General features: G+C 35.8%; 1 protein-coding gene across 1 annotated transcript in view; it reads right to left on the bottom strand.

Moving 5' to 3' along the window:
• LOC120634474 (chloride channel protein 2) overlaps positions 1 to 23,011 on the bottom strand; it is an 81,530-nt gene that overhangs the window by 57,072 nt on the left and 1,447 nt on the right. The gene's annotated exons all lie outside the window — the stretch shown is intronic.

The following is a 23,011-nucleotide window of genomic DNA, read 5'->3' on the forward strand; positions in this document are numbered from 1 at the left end:
CGTAACAAACAAACTTACATTGACATTTATAATATTAGTAGGATAGGATAGGACAGGATAGTAGGAAGTAGGATAGGATAGGATAAGATAGGATTAGTAGAATAACTAAAAAACGTAAAGAAATAAAAATTATAAAGAACAACCATCTTTTTTTTAAAAAATAAAATAAAATTAATATTATATTTTAAACTATGTATATAATCGACATTTTCTGTATTGTTAATTGTAGCTGTAAGTTTTCCTGCGCAGTAAAATAAATAAAATAAAATAAATAATAAACTAAAAAACGTCTGTAACTAATGAGTGCAAGCGAAATCGATGTAGCGAAAGACGACACAGATGTTAGAAGCAGTACAATACTAGTAATGAACAGTACATCTGCCTTATATATCTGAGAGATACTCTTACGATATCCACGTTAGCGTAAAGCCGCCATGTTATATGGAGAACCCGGGGAAACCAAACATCCGAAAACAAGTCAAAACCAACTCACGTTACTAAAAAGTTGAGAATCTTCTCACAACTTTTCGTCATTACTGTTAGTGTAAAAGCAATCCTAACTGTGTAGGGGAAGTTGAAATTAGCTTACTGTGATTCTGTGTTTCTTACACCGTGCATAGAGCACGCCGCCAGAGCGATTACCGCACGCGAAGGAGCAGACATAATGGACAATTGTCTTGCGAGGGGAGACACCGATTATGTCCGCTCTGAGACACGAAACATTTATGGTCCCCTAGTATGTGATTTGGACTTAAGAAACCAAAAGGAGAGATATACCTATCTTTATCTGCACAACTATCAAGTTGTACTATTTTAATAAACTGTCTCTGTATCTCAATCAATTTTCAAAATTAAATATTTCCAGGATTTCATGAAATGTTAGTACGCTTTTGGCATAACAGGTGTCTCATTTACTATTTAAAACTACAGCCATTCCAGCACGACTAGGTAATAGAGTTAATTAAACAATTTTTGCTCTTACAGGAACTCGTATTACATAGAATCCATGCTTTTTTCAGCGATAAAAAGTAGCCTACGTCGCTCTCCAATGCTTAAATAATTTCTTTACTTCTATTCTTTACTCGACTGCTGTGTGATCGATCGACTTGGAATAATTATGCGCCAGTTGTATACTAGTTGTTTGACGGCCGTCTGGCGCATTGGGCAGCGACCCTGCTTTCTGAGTCAAAGGCCGTGGGTTCGATTCCCACAACTTTAAAATGTTGGTGTGGTGAACATGAATGTTTTTCAGTGTCTGGGTGTTTATCCGTATATTACCTATAAGTATTTATGTATATATTATTCATAAAAATATTCATCAGGCATCTTAGTACCCATAACACATGCTACGCTTACTTTGGGGCTAGATGGCGATGTGTGTATTCTCGTAAAAAAATGCCAGATCTGGCCAGCATGGTGATTATTGGAAAACCCGCCTTTACCCAGCTTTAGCCAACCAGTAGAAGGCAGATTCTACCGAGAAGTAGGCAAGAAAATCAACAGTCGCTCTTTTCCAACATCAAAAATTTACAACTTGTGAGAGATGAAAGCGGAACCGGATTCTTCCAAGCAATCTTGTCATCAAGAAATTCATCAATTGCATAGTAACCTCGCTGCAATAAGTGCGCTTTAACATATTCTTTAAACTTATGCGTTGGCAAGTCCAAAGTTACCTTAGGAATCATATTAAAAGCGTATACTCAATCCACAAAAGACTCCTGTACCTATCGCAGACGATATGCACATGACACTAATTTATTACCATTTCTTGTAAGTCGACTGTTTATATCCACTTTTACTTTATGTTCTATCGAAGTTAGTATTAGTTGTGATTTTTTTTTTGCGACTGGTATCTAGTTGTTGCACAAAGTAAGATTTATACAAAAATGTACTTATTTACTTTTAAGTTCTTGTAAAATGTATACTCGTAGTCGGTTTTTTTCTTGTTTTCTCTTGTAGTGTACAGATTTGTGTACGGACAAATTAGCAAGCATTACATTATTTGTCTTAAAAATACACAATTATAGTACCAAAATCGACCTTGAGCCTTTAACGAGACGCCTGAAATTCCGATAATTATTCACCTTGACACCTACATTGGTAGGTACCAATATTGGACGTGAGATCGTTTGAACCAATTTACGCAATCATTATGTACCAATACTTCAGATATTGGTCATTATTATTTGTATTTTTTTAATTACAATCACGCCAGAGTTCATCAAGAGTAATGAAGTACTAATTTTAGTTTTATTCACAGAACACATTTTAATTCATATCAATCACAAATTAACTAATGTCCGTAAAGATTTAATCGCGGTCATGCAGTTTTCTGAATCCCATAGGCTGAATTATTTTGCAATATAAAATGTTATCTGTGAAAATAATATTTCAAGCCCGTGAAAGAAATTCGCTGATATAACCATTCATATTCAAATTGGTGTGTTAAGTTATTGAAATATATATAGGTATTGAAATTCTTTAAATAATAGCTACGGGAAGTTAAAACATTTTGACAAAATGAAATTATATAAAAAGTTTTCATTCGCTTGATTAAAAGAAGAAGAAGAAAGAAGAAACACTTGCACGTATAACGTAGCTACAGGAAAAGAGAAAGGCGGCCTTATTGCTGCAAGCAATCTCTTACAGGCAACCTTTGTAGATAGGACTTACATTAAGAGAACGAGATAGTGCAAAGTGTAGTTGATTGTAGTGAATCTTACTAAAGTACCCACAACACAAGCTACGCATACTTTGGGGCTAGATGGCGATGTGTGTATTGTCGTAGTATATTTATTTATTATTTATAAGAGCTATGATAGCTAGCTATACCTATGAAACATTATCCGAAAAGAAATAGTAACCTCTGATTCTGCCTAAAAACCTACTATTTCATGTAACAAGTGAGGATAATAATCTCACAATCTTACCGCAAATCCGCTGCAGTAGTCTTTCCTCACGGCCGCATGCGAGTGACGTCACAAACATTTATGACGTCAAAACATTAACAGAACGTAAGTAGTCCGTGCGTTAAACAAGAATGCGTTGTACTTTTAAAATACAATAAAGTTCACCTCGCTTTTTCTAATGCTAATGATAAAAGTACATGGAAACACTCCAAGAAAATAAAAACGCGTTTTAATTAGCCCCTTTTGTTATTATTTTTATTATTATTGACCAAATAACTTTATTTATACGTTTCCTTTTTTGATACGAAGCCGTCGGTCGACGGTACGGTACTTTTAGGAAGAAGTTGACTCATTAATATGTGTTACAGTAATTTTATAAAGTGGGTAATAAACCAAACTTTTGATAAATATAAATTCATATTTTCCAGATATTTTATTCAATTGATTAGGATTTTACAAATAACTTCATAATAAATAGATAGTTTTCAAGAAATTACATTGTGCTGGTGGGTATCCCTATCCCTACTAATATTATAAATGTCAATGTAAGTTTGTTTGTTACGCTTTCACGCAAAAACCACTTAACCGATCCTCATGAAACAATTGTACACATATTTTTGGAAGGGTTAGAAGTAATATAGGATACTTTTTATCCCGACATTAAGCTCGGTTCCTCTGGGATAGGGGATGAAAGTGTTTGACGATTTTACACCATAACTCCGACAAATTATAACCAATTTAAATAATCATTTTTGTACTATAGAAATTGTAATTTTGCCATATTTGTGTAGATCTGATGAATGTGGTTGGAGATAGAGGACAGAACTCCTTTTTTTGATATAAATACGACTACATTATCGATACACTGCAGTCCTGCATAGACTCGAACGATGCAAAGATACGTCCCGGTGTCTTAGTCGTTTATCATATGTATTGACGGCCAATTGGCGGAGTTTAAAGCGACCCTGCATTCTGAGTCCGTATTCCCTGACCCTGCATTCGGACTAAATATAAAGTGTCCTTAGGCAGTAATGAACATCATTAAGTAGCTCCGGTGAGAGTGGCATGTTCAGAATTGGACAAACCCTCCATAAAAATTAAAAAAAAAAAAAATTTAAATATCACTTGCTTTCGTCTGCATTCCTGAAAGTTCTCAATGTTGCTCTTAGTCTAAGGCCGTGGGTTCGATACCTACTACTGTAAAATGCTTGTGTGATGAGCATGAGCATATAAACTATTCTACTATATTTATATCCTTTCTGTGGTCGCTGTCAAGCTGACATGTCCTAAAATCAGCTGTTCCTGTTTTAATTTTAATTTTTAGCTTAAGATATTCATTTAACTGTGTTTATTAAGCGTAAAACGTGCCGATTTACTTTTATTCATAACAATAAATCAGTGTATAAAGTCCAAACAACTCAGTGACCACGAAACCAAAAAAAATCTAACTGACAGCCCGGGGTTGTCGTTCGATTACTGAAGAGAATTCGAAATCCAACGGCTAATGACGTTGGATTTACGTCCATGGAATTATCCTGGGGAGTATTGCTTTCATTTTGTCATATTATTATAGCATAGTAATTACATCCGAGTTAGTATAACCATTGCTCCCTACACTTAATTTGGTACATTCTCGTAAATCACGAGACACGTCCTTCCTCACACTTTAAAGACAAAGCCGTTCTCTCTTTACTTGACTGATAAGTGGAAGTGAAGTAGAAGAATAATTTGAAGTCTCAGACAACATTCACGTTACACAAATACATATAGGTTCAAACTGCCATAGTAGATACCTTAAATACCTGCAACAATAATTAGTTTTCTTACAGCTATTGAAATAGAACTTTAGTATTTCATTTTTATTTAGTTAATTACTATAATATAACTTTGTTAATTATTATAACCTGTTTACTTTAATAACCTAATTATATCTATCTTTCTTTTTCCTTACTCTTGTAGGTCATCTATTTTCCTTTTCTTACATAAACTATTTGGTGTGTTGCAGGGACAAGTTTTATAAAATGGCACGTCCAATGCAAACAAGAAGGGCGGCTGCTATGGAAGACCAATTAAAACTAAAAAATGCCCTGCGTGAACTAAAGTCACTAAAACAACTGAATACTCAATTACTAAAGGAACAAGATGATAATGAACTCGAACTGAGAGCAATTATTGTCAAGAACTCCCAACTGAAGACCGAACTGGCAGACCTAAACAGTGCTCATACTGTGATCTTAGAGGAGCGTGACCAACTACAGGTTGTGGTTAGCTCATTCAATCAGTGCATAGCAACATATGATGAGGCTCTGGAAAAAATTTCTATGTTGGAGGGTGAACTAAGCAGTGCACATAAAACTATTAATGACCTTCAGGCTCAATTAAGTAGTGCTGAAATGGTATCCACAAATAATTTATATGATGAGCTGCTTGCTTCATCCTCTACTGAACCAATGTGCATCGATCTGACTTGTGACAGCCCTTATGTCCAAAAAATGAAGCCACAACATATTCATCCATATCTAAATAGTCACAATAAATTAAAAAAATATATAAAAATTGGTAAAATTATCAAAAAAACTCAAAATCTAATTAAAAACCAGCAAGCAAGTACCAAAAACCTGGCATTAAGGAAAGAAAGGGTATTATTATTGAATAAGTTAAAAAGCTATTGTTTCTCACTTCAAAAAACAACAGCAAAATATGATACAGATGTCCAAAACTTGAATGATCAAATTAAACAGTTGGAAGATTCCTTGACAACTGTCACTTCCAAATATGAGCTGTCACAAAAGCAGATCCATGAGCAAATCCAGGCAGCTGATGAGTTGTTAGCCCTAGGAACGTATAATATGGCTCGTTTTGAGTCTTTAACAAATAAATGTCAATGTACTCATGACATACCTATACCTAGTCAAGACTGTAGTAATATATTCACTGACAATTTGGATATTTGCCCAGAGAGGTCTGGAAATGCAACACATGTTCCTGTATCCTTAAATTCTACTTTATCTGCTAAACCTAAAAAACAAAGTATAGTAATATCTGACAAAATAGGTAGAGGTTTAGGTCCTATTATGAATTGTTACCTAAACCACTCAGTGACAAATATATGTTCACCGGGGGCTAGTTTTGATTGTGTCATTAATAGCCTAAATGAAAAAAATCTAGATAGGCATACAAATGTTGTCTTATTGTTAGGGGACAGTTTAAATGTCAAAAAGCATCAGATTATAAGATGCATTGAAAAATTACTGCTTTTAAATAACAAAACTAAATGTAAGTTTGTAATGTGTGCCTTTCCTTATTGTGGCACTCTAAACTCAAAACAAAATGAACATATTTATAAATTAAACTTATTAATCTATAATTTGACATACCGTCATAGCGACGCAATTTTTTATTTTGACATTAATAAATTCACGTCATCATTTGTAATGACAAGAGATAAATTGTATCTGCCTAAAAAGTGTAAGCAGCAGATAGCGTTTTTACTAGCTTATAATTTAAATGATACTGTTACAACTGTTGTAACAAAGTCTATTGACACTTTTACAAATTGTACTTCAAGTACTTCTATTTCTATTACTGACCCTAGTACTTGCGCTAGTACTATTAAGAAATTTAATAATGATTTAAACTAGTTAATAAGACAACGGAGGAGCTCTGCCATATGAACATTGTACACCAAAATATACAGAGCTTCACCGGCAAAGAATTAGAAATAGAGCTGTTTGTGGAGAAACTCAATGTACATATTTTGTGTATAACTGAGCACTGGCTCACTGGTACACAAGTAGCAGTAAACATCGATAACTTTATATTGTCAAGTGCGTTCTTCAGAAGGACTGCAATTCACGGTGGATCTTTAATTTTTGTACGTAATAATATAATTTGTAAAGAACGAAAAGACATAGTTGGTCTTTCTGTTGAACGGATTGCAGAACTGTCTTGTGTGGAGCTGGAGCGATTTATAATAGTGAGTGTATACCGACCCCCTTCAGGTGATTTTAGCGATTTCGAGAATGTCATGGAGGATGTACTAAAGCGTTTGTGTCTTTCTACTAAAAAAGTAATTGTATGTGGCGATTTCAATGTCGACATTTTACTAGAAAATGCAACAACTGCTAGATTGCTTAACTTATTTAAATGTTTTAATTTGTGTCACACTTTTAGTGAACCTACTAGAGTAACTGCAACTTCAGCATCCTGCTTAGATAATATTTTTTTCAATTGTGACATTTTAGATAAAAGAATAATTAATAATTTAAGGTCAGATCATTGTGGTCAACTTATTACTGTTTTAAATACTATCAATAAAAGCAGACAAATTATAAAGTGTAGGCCAATAACTAAGACTAAATTAATGCGATTTAAACGTGAAATTACTGCGAAAATCCCTGGTATTGCGTGCGAACATTTTCATCCGGACAGTCTTTATAGTGCACTATTTAATACTATAAACAACGAATTTAATAGAGTATTCAACTTTAAGCACATCAATGTCAGTAATAAATTAAAATTTAGTGACTGGGCTACTGTAGGTATATATAAAAGTAGGGAGAAGTTGTATGAGCTGTATGATGAAAAACAATTTAATCATACTCCAACTTTCGTAGAACACGTAAAAAAATACTCTAAAATATTTAAGAATGTTTGCACTAATGCGAAATCGCTACACATTAAATATAGTATAATGAAATCTGATAACAAAATACAAACAACCTGGAAAATAGTTAATTACGAGTCAGGAAAAACTAAATCTCGTGATGTGGATTTTGAACTTATTGTTGATAACAATAAAGTGACGTCTGACAGGGAGGTTGCTAATACTTTCGAAAACTTCTTTCAGAATGTTCCCATTTTGTTAACAGATTCTCTAAGCTCTTCACCAATAGCAGCTCAGCGTATATTGAGAGATAATGTTAAAGAGTGCAATGTTTTATTTAATTTTAAACATATATCTGCAATAGATATTGTAAAGAATTTCAGGTTATTAAAGTTGAAAAAAACCGGTGATCTGTGGGGTATGTCGGTGATGGTCATTTCTAACATTATTGACGTTATTGCCCCTTATCTAGCTGTAATTTTTAATGAATGTGTTGATATGGGTATTTTTCCGAACCTAATGAAATGTAGTAAATTAATACCCCTTTTTAAATCCGGTCATAAAAATGACCTTAACAATTACAGGCCTATTTCAATCTTGCCAACTCTTAGTAAGGTCTTTGAAAAAATTATACTTTATCAACTTTTAAATCATTTTAATGTAAATAACTTACTTCATCCGGAGCAGTACGGCTTCACTAAAGGTCGTAGTACAACGGATGCAGGCGCAAGACTCATAAAGCATATTTACGATGCCTGGGAACGTTCGCAGAATGCCATTGGTGTTTTCTGTGATCTGTCCAAAGCATTCGATTGCGTTGAACAATAAACGTTGTTATTAAAACTAAGCCACTATGGCATCAAAAACGTTGCACTCAATTTAATTGCCTCTTATCTAAGTGATAGAGTTCAAAGGGTATGCGTAAAAGACATAAAGTCTAAGGGATCATCTGCCTTAATGGATGTCCCACAAGGCTCAATTTTGGGTCCCTTATTGTTTCTGGTGTATATAAATGATCTGCCACACCATGTCAGGGGCACTTGTGAGATTGTACTGTTTGCAGATGATACATCTCTCATTTTTAAGACTGATAGAAACAAAGATAATTTTGACGACGTAAACCGTGCTTTGTCACATGTGTCAGACTGGTTTACTGTTAATAACTTACTTTTAAATGCAAAAAAAACTAAGTGTTTGGAATTTGTTTTGCCTAACGTAAAAAAAATTGATAAAAACATCATAATAAATGGAGAAACACTTGAAATAGAAAACTCCACTGTTTTTCTAGGAGTGACCTTAGATTGTAAGCTACAGTGGGGTACCCATATAGAAAGCCTAGCGAGTAAACTCAGCTCGGCTGCATATGCAATCAGGAAAATTAGACAGCTTACCGATGTTGAAACAGCTAGGCTTGTTTATTTCGCATACTTTCACAGTATTATGTCCTATGGGATCTTGCTGTGGGGAAAAGCTGCAGATATTGAAAGTATATTTATACTACAGAAAAGAGCCGTACGATCAATATATAAACTTGGATCACGCGAATCGCTTCGTGAAAAATTTAAACAAATAGGTATTCTTACAGTAGCTTCGCAATACATTTATAGTAATATAGTCTTTGTGAGGCAAAATATTACTCTTTATAAATCAAAAGCTGAAATTAACAATCGACTTACCAGAAACGGTCATAAATTAGTGATATCTGCATATCGTCTGCGAAAGGTGCAGAACTCCTTTGTGGGGTTGAGTATACGCTTTTACAACATGATTCCTAAGGAAATTCTTGACCTACCAATGCATACATTTAAAAAATGTGTAAAAACGCATCTAGTACAGCGAGGTTACTATACATTTGATGAATTCCTCAATGACAAGGTAGAATGGAAGCAGCCAGCCTCGCTCTCATCTCCCGCAAGATAGCAAAATGATTGTAAATGTTGATGTTGGAAAAGAGCAACTACTGAGTTTCTTGCCGGCTCTTCTCGGTAGAATCTGCTTTCCGAACCGGTGGTAGAGTCACACAAACATGCATACTTGACGTTTCAAAAGTGCTTATAAAGTAGGCCTACTTGAAATAAATGAATTTGAATTTGAATTTGAAACACCCAGAGATTATTCTCAGTATTTATGTATATTACTCATAAAAATTCAGTCGTCTTAGTTCCCATAACCAAAGCTATGCTTACTTTGAGGCTAGATGGCGATGTGTATATTGTCGTAGTATATCTATTTATTTATTTATTTATTAGTCTCCAAGGAAAATAGCTGCGTTATTCAAACATAGCGAAATTAAGAGGACAATGCATAATGTATTTCGCTACGGAATTCCAATAAAGTACTTACGCCGCTCTCATTTCAAGCATATGTTCGATAAAGTCAATAAAGCGTACGAAGCGTACCTACGAAGTAATTTACGATAGGCTACCGTAACTCGACCAGCTGATAACGAGCGATACGAGCATTTGACTCTTGATGTTTTCTTATTTTAATAATACTTCTTTTTGGCGTGTTATGAAAATCGGAGATAAATAATAAATGAATATACCACGGCACACAATATAATACACACACAGAATATAATACACACTTCGCCATCTAGCCCCAAAGTAAGCGTAGCTTGTGTACTAAGATAACTGATGAGTATTTTATGAATAATAAGCATTAATACGTATAACATAAAGATAAACACCTAGACTCTGAAAAACAGTCATATTCATCATACAAACATTTTCCAGCGGTGGAAATCGAACCCCCGGTCTTGGACTTAGAAAGCAGGGTCGGTGCCCACTGAGCCAGTCGCTTCTTGATTGGGTGAGATGAGCGTTTGGAACCCTCCTAACTTTAGGTTTAAGTTAAATAATGTATATCACCTTCACCTCACAATAATGAAACATTATGTTATGTATGAACGCTTCATAAGTGTCAGTGTCTACATGAATAAAGAGTTAATTTGTATTTGGAGCTGCGACAGCCTACTTCGGGCTTCGGCTTTCCTTTCCTTGCGGGAGGACCGAACTCAATCCCCGAAACGCACCTCTTTTTCTTTCACAACTTTTCGGAGTAATGTGCGTTTTTAATTAGAGCAATTAAATATCACTTGCTTTTTTCATCTGCATTTTTGAAAGTTCTCAATAATAGACGGCCGACTGGCGCAGTTGGCAGCGACCCTGCTTTCTGAGTCCAAGGCCGTGGGTTCGATTCCCACAACTGGAAAATGTTTGTATGATGAATATGACTGTTTTTCAGAGTCTAGGTGTTTATCTTTATGTTATACGTATTAATGCTTATTATTCATAAAATACTCATCAGTTATCTTAGTACACAAGCTACGCTTACTTTGGGGCTAGATGGCGAAGTGTGTATTGTCGTAGTAAAAAAAAAAAAAAAAAAGGTTCTAAAGGACGTGTGAAGTCTGCCAATTCGCATTGTGCCAGCGTTGTGGGCTATAACAACCGAAGCCCTTCTCATTCTGAGAGGAGAGCTATGCTCTGTAGTGGGCTGGAAAACTGTGATGATGATGATGATAACTTAAGGCGAGTGCTTTAGCGACTCTGCAGAGAGATTTTGGAACTATTCGTGCGATATTATAGTGCACAAATGTGTGCGCAAACAAAGGTGCACTCTCCTTTCTCTCACTCTCGTAGCCCGATGGGACGGCAGCTCCGACACGACCGGAGAGAGATCAGGTGCATGACCGAGAGCTTAAAAGTGCTTTCCGAAATACCAATTTCAAAACTCTCAGGCATGCATTCCTCACTATGTTTTCCTTCACCGTTGAAGCAGCATTTTAATTATTTAAAACGCACATAACTTAGAAAAGTTAGAGTTTGCGTGCTGGGATTCGAACTCGTCCCCTGTCGAAGTTGGGCTCGTACCCAATGCGCTATAACCGCTTCCGTTAAAGATATAGTATAAGGTAAATGAGAGGAATGCGCAATTCTAATTTCAAATAACCCTACATGAGTAACGTCTCACTAAATGTTGAGTGTCACGATCGTTTAAGAAGCAACCTAATTCCATAAGTCCTATTTATAGTCATTTTCCTACTGGTGTTTATAAATAGCTGCTATACTAATTGGGTTTATTGCTTGGATATTCTATACGATTTCGTTGTTTCATTGTAACAATTGTTACCTTTAGTACGTGATTTGCAAACTCGTATATATAGAAATATCGTAAGCTTACTGAAAATTCCTATTATAATGTTAAGGATTACTTAAACGATAAAAAAGCTCAGGTGAGAATTGCTCTAACTTCAGACTTAATATAAACTAGCTGACCCGTGCAACTTCGTCTGCACCAAATCGGTTATTACCGGGAAACACGAATAATATGACATTTTCTAAAAGTGAATCCTAGCTAGATCCATTTATCGCCCCCGAAACCCCCTGTATACTAAATTTCATGAAAATCGTGGAGCCGATTCCGAGATTGCAATTATATACATATACACAACGTTTAAAGATATATGATTTACTGTGAGATGGTGATAACAAAAAAAAAATACTCGGCTAAGTTCGTTATGGGCTCGTGGTATATGAATGGTCAATAATCTGAGCTATGCAGACGATATGGTCTTGCTGAGGCTCTTGTCTGTAATCTCACCTAATAGCTCACGCCGTCTAAGATGGTAGCAGACTAACCTGTTAGCCATAGTGTTAAATCCATACCCCCAATCGGTTTCAACAGTATTGTGGTTTCGGTTGTGTGGCAACTAGCCAACGCCCGAAGCCAGATTCAGTACAGAGAACATAAGGAGGTAATCGAATTTTTTCGATATTCGAAAACGAATATGATTGTCGAGTGAATCTTACGCTAGGGGTAGTGACGGAGGTCGCTGTGGCCTAATTGCGAATGCGCAAATCAGTCGATTGGTGATTTAAACAACGCGAATTTGACCCAACTACTTCCATAACTACAGACGGGAGGACTGGACTTACTTACTCATTCTTCCTCGGCCTTAAACATCCCACTCCTGGGCATAGGCCGCCTCTCTCATAGGAGACAGTTCTATAGGATGAACCCACCACGCAACTCGAAGGCGGATTGGTGGGCTGCAACTCCTATTATCTTCTGATAATAGGAGTTGACCAGGGAGGTGGTTTAGTTAGTTTTCCGCGGGGACCACGTTCTTATCTCTAATGAAAATCCTAGCTAGTATGGATTCTTGCCGTGTGATCCCGTGGGTGTCGTACGAAGCGATTAAAGGAATATTAGCGGAGAACAGACAGCAGCGTCCTCTGTGCAACTACTACTATCTACTGCGATCACCAGCTCGTCTTGCCTAGCGTGGTGATATGGGCTAACCTTTCCGTTGGGAGAGGCCATTGGTCCAGCAGACTGCTATAGACTATTGATATGTACGTACCTACTAGATTCGAATGTTCAGAGATCTTCCCCTAGGCATAAACGGGGATTTCCCAGGTTCATCCCTTGGAATACGTATCTTGTTACCAGTGACGTGCACTTCATACATGCACAAAAGCACTGCCTACCCAAATTATTTTATATAGCTCGTATTGGAGGGGAATTTTCAAAGGCGTGTGGAGTCCACCAATCCGCACTTGGCCAGCGTGGCGGACTACGGCCTTACCCTTTCTCATTGTGGGAGGAGATCCGTGCTCTGTAGTGGGCCGGTAATAGGAGGTAACAGACAAGAAATCTGTTAAAAATCGCAATAAACGCGGACGAAGCAATATAGGAAATGAGTGGCCTGTCACACCATGACATTGACTTTCATAGATAATCTCGCCATATCAAATCCGCTATCTCCGGCTTATATCACACCAGCATACCTGATACCTTATCTGGTAACGCGGTCATGTGGCTTTGGTTGACTATACGTCAAAGCCTATCAGATAATGCTACATTTGCACATGCTATTTTTATCATTTATTTTTATATACTCAGTAATAATTCACGGACCTAGCAGATGGCTTCGCAGGGCATGCACGGAGCACGTCCTGCGACATGCTACCCTGTGTCCATAAGCCTGAGGCGTAGGTGTTAAGACTCTCTTCTTCGTCGTTTACTTCATTACTGAAGGTCGTGTCCGGATTCAAGTCCATCGTAGCGATTTTTACTACAGCCTTCCATCCTGTTCTATCCTCGGCCTTTTTGATAGCTTCTGTGACAGGGAGGCCTGTGAGCGACTTTACCTGGTCAGACCAGCGACGAGGTGATCGGCCACGTGGTCTTTTACCCTACACCTTACCTACAAGTATTAACTTATCCATATTACTGGGCAGGCAATATATAAAGAATTCTGATAAGTGGACAAAGATAGTGACAGAATGGGTGCCACGTAATGGGAAAAGAAAAAGAGGTAGACCAAAGAGACGCTGGGCGGATGTACTCGTGCAGGCGACTACTACCGTAACCGTACCTAAAGGAAAAACTTAAACAGATACCTAACTACAACTATATACATATTATTTCTAAGTAATTTAAATTTGTTAGTGTAGATGCTATAAATTGCATGAAACGTGAGCTTATAGAAAGAATCCTATTATTAAATTTACTATGACAAAATGTTTTTTTTTTTTTTTAATTTAAAGAACTTAAAAGATCACCTGATATAACGGTGAAGGAAAACGTCGTAAGGAAATCTGACTTAAAGCTCCCCATAACGTTCTTAAAGGTGTGTAAAGTCTACCAATCCGCTACCAAATGGTCAACCTGGTGGACTATGGCCTAAACCCTCTCATTCTGAAAAGAGACCCGTGTAGTGGGACGGCTATGTGTGTGTGTGTGTCATCATTATGACAAAAACTGATCAAGAAAACTGAAAAAGCTTATTCTAAAAAAATTACCCGGCTTGGTTTCCTGCGGACGCCTCTCAGAACATGTGCGTTTGGAACCCTCGTAGCTTTAGTTTTAAGTTAACGAATGTAGTTATTGAATATATGACCTATTTGAATAAAGAAATGTTAATTTTGTAAAAAGATTTTTCAACCCAGCAAAACATAATTCTTTCCTGTTTTAAATACTAGTATGTATATTATACGTTTTTCTGTATTTACCGTAGCTAATTTACATAGTAACAAGATTTTTCCCTATCCCATAATGAAAAATGTGCGCACCATGCCACAAATAAAAAACTGTATTTCCCCATCAAACAAGTTATAACATATTCGTAAGAGAATTTATAAGATTGTGCAATAACTATGGTTTAACCTACCCGTATAGTTAAGCATTAGGACTAAGTATTTATAAACCTCACGTTTTACCAAACCACCAGGGTTTTCGCCTTTTATGTGCGTTATAAGCAATTAAAAATATCACTTGCTTCAAAGGTGAAGGAAAACATCGTGAGGAAACCTGCCTGCCTGAGTTCTCCAAAATGTTTAACGTAACGGCCTTTACCCCTTCTCATTCTGGGAGACCCGTGCCCCAAGTGCCGTGCATAGAGGATATGCACGGGGTATGTAGATGATATAAAATGAAGAAAATCTCCAGTACGCACACTTTAACAGTATTTCGTAATTACGTTACACAAAGTATAAAGTAGGCCTACTTGAAAGAAATGCCTGTAAAATCAAGTCAAATCATTCTCTATTTCTGCGTTGAAGAAGGATAAACTAATAAGCAATACATATTTTTTTTCTTCATATATTGTTCTTTTTATTCTACAATGCAAGTTAATCCTAATAGATTTAATTTAATTGAATGACATTAGTTAGTTTAATTATTTTATGTACATAGGCTACTGGTTGATTGAATATGAACAACCTTTAGTATTTAAATAATATTAGGAATAGAAGGTTGAACATTAAGTTGTTTACTGTTTAGCAAACAGTGTAATTTAAAACATATTACTCGCAATCAGTACAAGAGTTTTATTGAACTGATTGATTGACTGTCCTTTGATTAGTACCGAGCTCCATCTCAGAAGGGATGTATATCAGATCATTACTATGAAGTTAATATAATTAATAATTATAAGTATAAACATAGTAGTTTTACCCACGAGAATATTATTATCGCTAAGCCAAAACACTGTGCATTACCACTCAATTAAATATGTGAACTTCGATAAAATACACCTTCCTATCATTGAGAAAAACAGTGAACAAAATTCAGTTCTTTTGAGTAGTAGGCAAACGCGTACCTAATTTGTAATGCTTCATATTGGACTTTGATGTGGCAGATCAAAGCGCACTTAGCCGGTATTTTGTGTGTATGTGTGTCTTTTTGTGTGTGGATGTGGGTTTGTTTGTGGGTGTGTTCTTTTGTGTATATATAACCAATAAACCAAAAAACAAGTTCAGTGCATTTTTTTAAATAAAAACAACCATATATACAAAATATAAAACTTTCCTCGCACGTTTCGTTCGTCCATGTTTACTTAACAATGCAAATGATCAGTTTTTTAAAGCATCATTCGTCGGCAAACAATTCAATTAATTAAATCGGGACCACGATAAATCGCACTAAGCCAAACTGTACACCGATGACTACATTCAGGCGAAAACCTAGAATAGGCAAACTTTTTAGAGCAGAGCCTACATAATTAGCCTAGATATTAGTGGAAAGTCACTAATTGTACGTATTAGAGGTACGTATTGTCTGTTTGTACGGATTAAGATAAAGTGGATTAACGTGGCTTATTAGTGCTCTAGTCTATTTGGTGTGATAAAACATTTGTGTTTTGGATACCATAGCAAATTAATTACGGTTCTTTAATAATTATAATCTAGAAACGATACTTCATAACCTAGAAAGATAGTCTTGTGGCGGTCTCCACATTATCCGACTACATGGCGCGACAAAGATCCTACAACGCGCGAGTTATGTGTCCACATATAATGTCCATATATACAACTTCCAAAAAAATTTATTAGAACAATACACACACCGCCCTCTAGCCCTAAAGTAAGCATAGCTTGTGATATAAGTAATAAGATAGCTAAGGAATATTTTTATGAATATACTAGCGTACACAGGCCACTTCGCCGGGCTAGATTTTGCTTTATTTTATTAAAACAAAAAACTTACATCATTAAATTTTTTAATTCAAGTCTCATAATATATTAAATCATTTATTTCTCTCCGTATTCATACTTCACGCGGGTGAAGATCATTATCTACACCCGTGTACACCCAACAATAGAATATCATCATAGTAAATAAAAGCTGTATTTGACAGTTCAAAAATAGGATTGCTCTGATCGTCACCAAACTTTACAGAATTACTCGCCAGGTCAATCCGGAGATTCCCTGAGTTTCATTGAAATCGGTCCAGCCGTTTCGGAGCCTATACGGAACATACCTTCTCTTTCGATCATACTTTCTCTTTTATATATATAGATATACAGATAAACACACAGACACTGAAAAGCATGCATGTTCATCACACATTTTCCAGTTGTGGGAATCGAACCCACGGCCTTGGAGTCAGAAAGCGTGGTAGTTGCCCACTGCGCTATCTTGCTGTCAAATGGCAGATAGAAGATCTTCCTATAGTAATAATTTATTTATTTGTTTAAACTTTTAACGTAAAACTGAACTTAGACCTAATATATACAGTTATCTTTAATTTCTAAACAATTTATTTTTGTATAAATAAATAGGTCGGGACCTATTTACAGTCTCTCAGCCTTTCAATGTATAAGAGTGTTTCAGTTGTAATATTTTTTTTTTTATCTATAGACTAGCGCTAGACTGTAGTCACATCTGATGGTAAGTGATGAGAAAGCCTAAGATAGAGCGCGCTTGCCTAGAAGCCTATTCACTATTAATTTTCAAGGAATCCATATTACAGATATGGAAGACAAGGATGCTGAAAGGGCATTCCAGTGGGCCCAAATATTCGATATATTTCGATGTTCTATTTTGTTTAGATTTGCTTTATGTTTCTACCGGTCTCAAGGATCGGAATTGGAACAAACAAACAAACCTCTTTAGGTAGATCGATTTATAACTAATATTCATTAGATAACGTTTATCTAGTTGAAGTAGTTATTAGTGCAGATAAAATATACATTAGGAAATGAGACACGAGCCTTGGATGCCTGATCAATGCAATGTCGAGGAAAAAAAATGCATTAACTCATTGCCTCTCAAGAAAATACTAGGAAACTACAGTGTACTTAGTTGCGATACATTGGTTTTATTTTAAGCATTTGCGTAGATCCCACTTCTGATGTGAACGCGTTTTTCATACGAGCTGTAGTGGCAGGCAAGTCAAGTCAAATATTTCCTTTTCAACATACATGGCACTTTTGATGTGTCCATTATATTCAAAACAAGCGGTCCCTCGCTACTTTGACCGCGTATAAGTCAATCTTAAACAGGCAAGCTCTTCAGCTTTATATACTTGTATAAGATATGTTTATAGAAGTGAGATGATGACGATAACTACATTGATAAACTTAAAACTAAAGCTACGAGGGTTCCAAACGTGCCCCGATCTAAGCAGAAGCCCGCAACAAACTTAGCCGGGTCGGGCAATTCAGAAAACTGATCAAACAAAATCAGAGTTTGATGTTGCAGGTATAAAATTTAATATCTTCTTAAATAAGGTCGCACAAAAAGAGACAAAGACAGAAAGACAAACGAAAAAATTTCAAAAGGTCTTTTTGTCATGCTATTGTTGAAATATTCATAGATTAATAAGAGGCAGTTATTTAACAATCAAAGAGCGGGCGCGGTAGTTTTTGAATCATCTTTGGAGCTCTCATTAGACAACAGGGATAGCACAGGCAGGAGACAAAAATTAAATCCTGCGATTATATCCCCTGATATCATTAAGGCGGATAAGAGGGGATATAATTAAAGAGGCCACATAGTGGCCACTACTGGCCGTGGCTAAAGCACGGGAACATGGAATAGGTGAAGTTTACCCCGTTTATTATTATTTGGTTATTAATTCCACTTGTTCACCAATGCTCTGAGAGTTAAGATAATTTTTATTGTTGCCTGCCCATGCTAGCCGTGCTGTTGTTTTAAGAGTAAGTGCAGGGGATAAACGCAGCGTTGGTGGGCCCCCAACGAGGTGGACAGACGGCATCAAACAAATCGCTGGAAACAAGCGACCCAGGACCGTGGATTTTATAACTCCCTACAAAAGTCCTATGTCCAGCAGTGGACGTGATAGACTTCTCTAGGTTGATGAAATATTTCTCTGAAATCTAGAGAAGTTCTTGAGAGATACCTATCTAAGATAAATACATATTTCTATCAATACTGTATTACAATGCTACAGTGCGGTAATAATACATAATAGTTAATATTATTCAAACAATTTTCACAGATTTGACAAACACATTAAGGAGCATGCCAAATTGCCTTTGGCGACAATAACATTCAAAAATTAACTGTGAACAAATCACCATGAAATGTAAGCTAGATTAAATAAACCGTATAGTATAACCATACTCCTATATTCTAAATGGGAAAATGGGTGTCAGCTCATATGTTCGTTGTACCTAGGTTTGGTTCAACAATTGCAACGTACGGACGATATTTAGCAGCGATATTTCTCATCCTGTTTGTACTCGTGAGGATTTAGCCCTGCTGATTTTCTTCAGTATGCAAGCTATCGTGTAAACCGTTCGTTTCCCTGAGATGAAACGTAGCCAATGTTAATCTCCTTCCATTTCAACTCACTATATGTCGATATGTTAATAGCAATGAGATGATGGCGATAACTACATTGATGAACTTAAAACTAAAGCTACGAGGGTTCCAAACGTGCCCCTATCTACGAAGAAGCCCACAACAGATTTAGCCGGGGAAAACAAACTTAGCCGAGTCGGTCAATCCAGAAAACTGACAACAAAATCAGAGGATAGCAACAATTTATGTTGCAGCTATATAATTTTTATTATCTTTTGAGCTCTCATTGGACAACAGGGCTATAGCACAGCATGGAAACAAAAACTATATCCTACGATTATATCCACTGACAGGGGATATAATTAACGTGGCCACCTGCTAAAGCACGGTAACATGGAATAGGTGAAGTTTACCCCCGTTTATTAAATCGTTAGAAACGTAGCCAAATTTTACTCTCCGTCCATTTCAACTCACTGTCAAATGCCCAAAATCATGTTGTTAAGGAAGGACAATAAAACACACATTAATGTATTTAGACTACCGATCGGCGCAGTGGACAGCGACCTTGCTTTCTGAGTCTAAGTCTGTGCGTTCGATTCCCACAACTGAAAAATGTTAGTGAAAAGAACATGAAGTCTAGGTGTTTAACTGTATATATTATAAGTCTTCTTAGAGCCATAACATAAGCTACGCTTCATTTGGGGCTAGATGTCGATGTGTGTATTGTAAAAAAAATGTTTAAAGCATATTATAACATCAGTATGCATAGAACTACAGAATACTTTTTATCTATGGTTCCACAGCAATATCGATAATTAGCAAAAATTTGCATATAAATAGCATTCATCCTGGAGAATGATATAACCCGCTTATAACCCGCTATTATTTTGGCCCGGGAAAATAAACAGTAGTAAAACCGAAACGAACAAAAGAAGTTGCGGGCTACAATTTATTACATATATACAATATACATGTATAATAATGGTTGTGGAAATCCTGACTAGAAACTTAAATTAATGTCTATCACTAGACGTCCACCGGTTAATACTACCCAACCACAATAGACTATGATGTCATAGTATTATATGTCTTTACTAGCGGGTGCGGCAGCTTCGTCTGCCTAGACATGGGCGCACAACGTACCGTACCGCGGTTTCCGAGCGACGCGACATGCCGCTAAGCGATTTATGCGATGTTGCGTAGAGACCGATTACCTCTAATCTAATTATCTAAGGTATGAGTTGAACATAAATCTCTTACCCCATATCAGTTAGCCCGCTACTATCTTAGACTGCATCATCACTTACTAGGTTAGATTGCAGTTGAGGGCTAACTTGTATTGGAATTAATTGATAACCCTAATATTGTGGAATTTTAAAACGGTGTAACACGTTTATTACTTTATTTTTTTCTGTAACCTAACATATATATTTTCGTTTTGTAAAATATGGACAAAAATTAAGTTCTCCTCATCCTCCTCTCCTCCAGACAACCTTTGGTTGCTACAAGGCCAAGCGATAAGGCCGCCTTTACACATATTTTGTTTTAACGTTTGTTTTGTTAACCAAGCTTTCTATATGTGACTTTCTATCTTTAATTTCTTTCTTCAAATACATCCCGTATTTTTGAACAAAAATAAAAAAAAATAATGGGATTTAAGATTAAGACTATTATAGAAACTTTCTTCCCATGTTTAAGAGTACAATTAAAAAACATATTTTTTTAGGTCATACAATATTCTCTTCTCTTATTTTAAATATCCCCATTCCTAGTTGGGAATGTAAATTGTCAGTCAATCTGGACAAAGCCTTTCATATTTATAGAAGATTAAACATGTAGTATCATGTGACTAGTGAAGTAGCTAAGCAATAATTTAGCAAAATTTATGTAAATTGCGTTAGTTACACTATAATTCAACTCAATTATTATTTTGATGAGTTTTCAAACACAAAACTATTACATTTGCATTTAAATGTCCTAATTCGTTTCATATGCACAGTAAGCAAATCACAAGTCCATTGTTACATAACTAGGTGTCATATAAAAGTCTGGCCTGGCTTACTGATCTATTAGACGGAGTCCAAACAGCATCACTTACATATCGACATTAAATACTAATTTTAAGAGTAAAGTTAAAATATTATATTTTATTATTTATCAAAAAAGAGTTTGTCAACCGACTTCAAAAATTCGGTTCCCAATTTCACTGTACGATTTATTTTTTTTGTATATTCGTTACGCGATTAGGTACTCCGACGATTATTATAAACCGATTTTGACGATTTTTTTTTGATTGATATGTTATTCCGCAGCGGTTCGATTTGGTGAGGGTCTATTGGGGGCATCCCGGAAAAATCGAGAGAACTCTTTAAATATTATAGGCACACCATTTGAGCATTTTTTTAGGTAGGATTTCTTTCGAAAGTACTATTTGGCAGTGGCGTGCACAGGGTTTTTGATCAGGGTGTGTATAAAGAAGGAAAATGCCATAAAATGGAAAAATCCTTCGCATTTAGGAATTATACAAAAATCTTAGGGTAGGCAGAGCTTTTGTGCATGTATGAAGTGCACGGCACTGCTATTTGGGCAAGTGAGACTGAAGACGACCACGGATTGCCAACTGATCTATACAATAATAAGAATTACACGGGTTGTGCTTCGATTAAAGTATTATATAGTAGGTAAGAAATTTATGCTCCTCACAATAAAGGAGCTGATGGTGAAGTGCCGTGGGAACTCATCAACTAACCCCACTCTCGGCTAACCCCGGCTTCGGGAAAGCAAAATTTTGTCACTTAAGTAAATATATAATTGCATTCCTACCCACAAAAAAAAGCGTGAAAAGATTTTTCTTTTGACATATATGTCTATTTCTTGCTTTCAAAGTCGCATTTCTAGTCGCGTCACAAAGTCGGATTTTTTTGTCAACTTTGTTTTCTATGTATTTTTAATGTGTTTGTTATTTGAGATACTAATTGAATGACTTGGTTTTTTTTTTGGTTGATATCTAGGAAATCTGATGTTTAAGAAAAGATTTCTTATCAATTGTTCTCAGTACCCAACTTTGGATTAATCCAAATTTTATGTGCAATGGTTTTGGCACCCAAATCAAAAAGGTGGATATTAGGTAAGCCATGCCCCATACTAAAATATTTAAATGCCTTGGTGATTATAAATCTTTATTACACAACTACAAATTGGGGAAATTAAAGTAGAATAGGGAGCACTTAAATAAGTAGCATGCAGATTGATTCGCAACAGTGGACGTGCAACATATTCAGCTGGACATGTCAAGCTTCCTGCAGCATTGCAAATTTTTAATCCAATAAGATTGAACGGAGTCCGGAGAGTTCAATGGACAGCAATACTGTTTTTTCTACAGTAGAAATTATATTTATATAAGTTCTAGTTTTTTTTTTTTTTTTTAACTAATATTTTGTTATTTTGCATTATTCTTACTTAAATCACAAGATATTATATTGAGTTATGAACTTTGCAACTCATTAAATGTTATCCAATATTGCTTGATAGTGCATTAATTAGTAGGTACATATCTAACTTACCAAGTTAACAGTTATTTATAAACATTATACTTATGTATGCTATTTACTAGCAATTCTGTATTCCAATTCTGTATGTTTCTGATGTGCTTTTTCTACAGTAAAATAGCCTAGAAATAGCCCTTGGTAGTTGTATTCCTAACTTATTGGAAAGTTCAATCAAAATTTAGTTTTCTAGCAAAGCCTTTTGGCCCTCTTAAACTTAGCCAAGTCAATTCAAACAATAGCCTGGCTAAACAGGCTGACAAATGAAGTTAAAGAATAGTCAATTTTGCTAACTTTTGTTGAAATTTAAAATGCTTTTTCAAAGAAAAAGTTATTAGAATATATAATTTAATAATTCCCTCTGGTTGTTTTTAACAAACTTACAATCTACA

This window comes from Pararge aegeria, chromosome 24 (genome assembly GCF_905163445.1).
Source record: "Pararge aegeria chromosome 24, ilParAegt1.1, whole genome shotgun sequence".
NCBI classification, from domain to species: Eukaryota; Metazoa; Arthropoda; class Insecta; order Lepidoptera; family Nymphalidae; genus Pararge; species Pararge aegeria.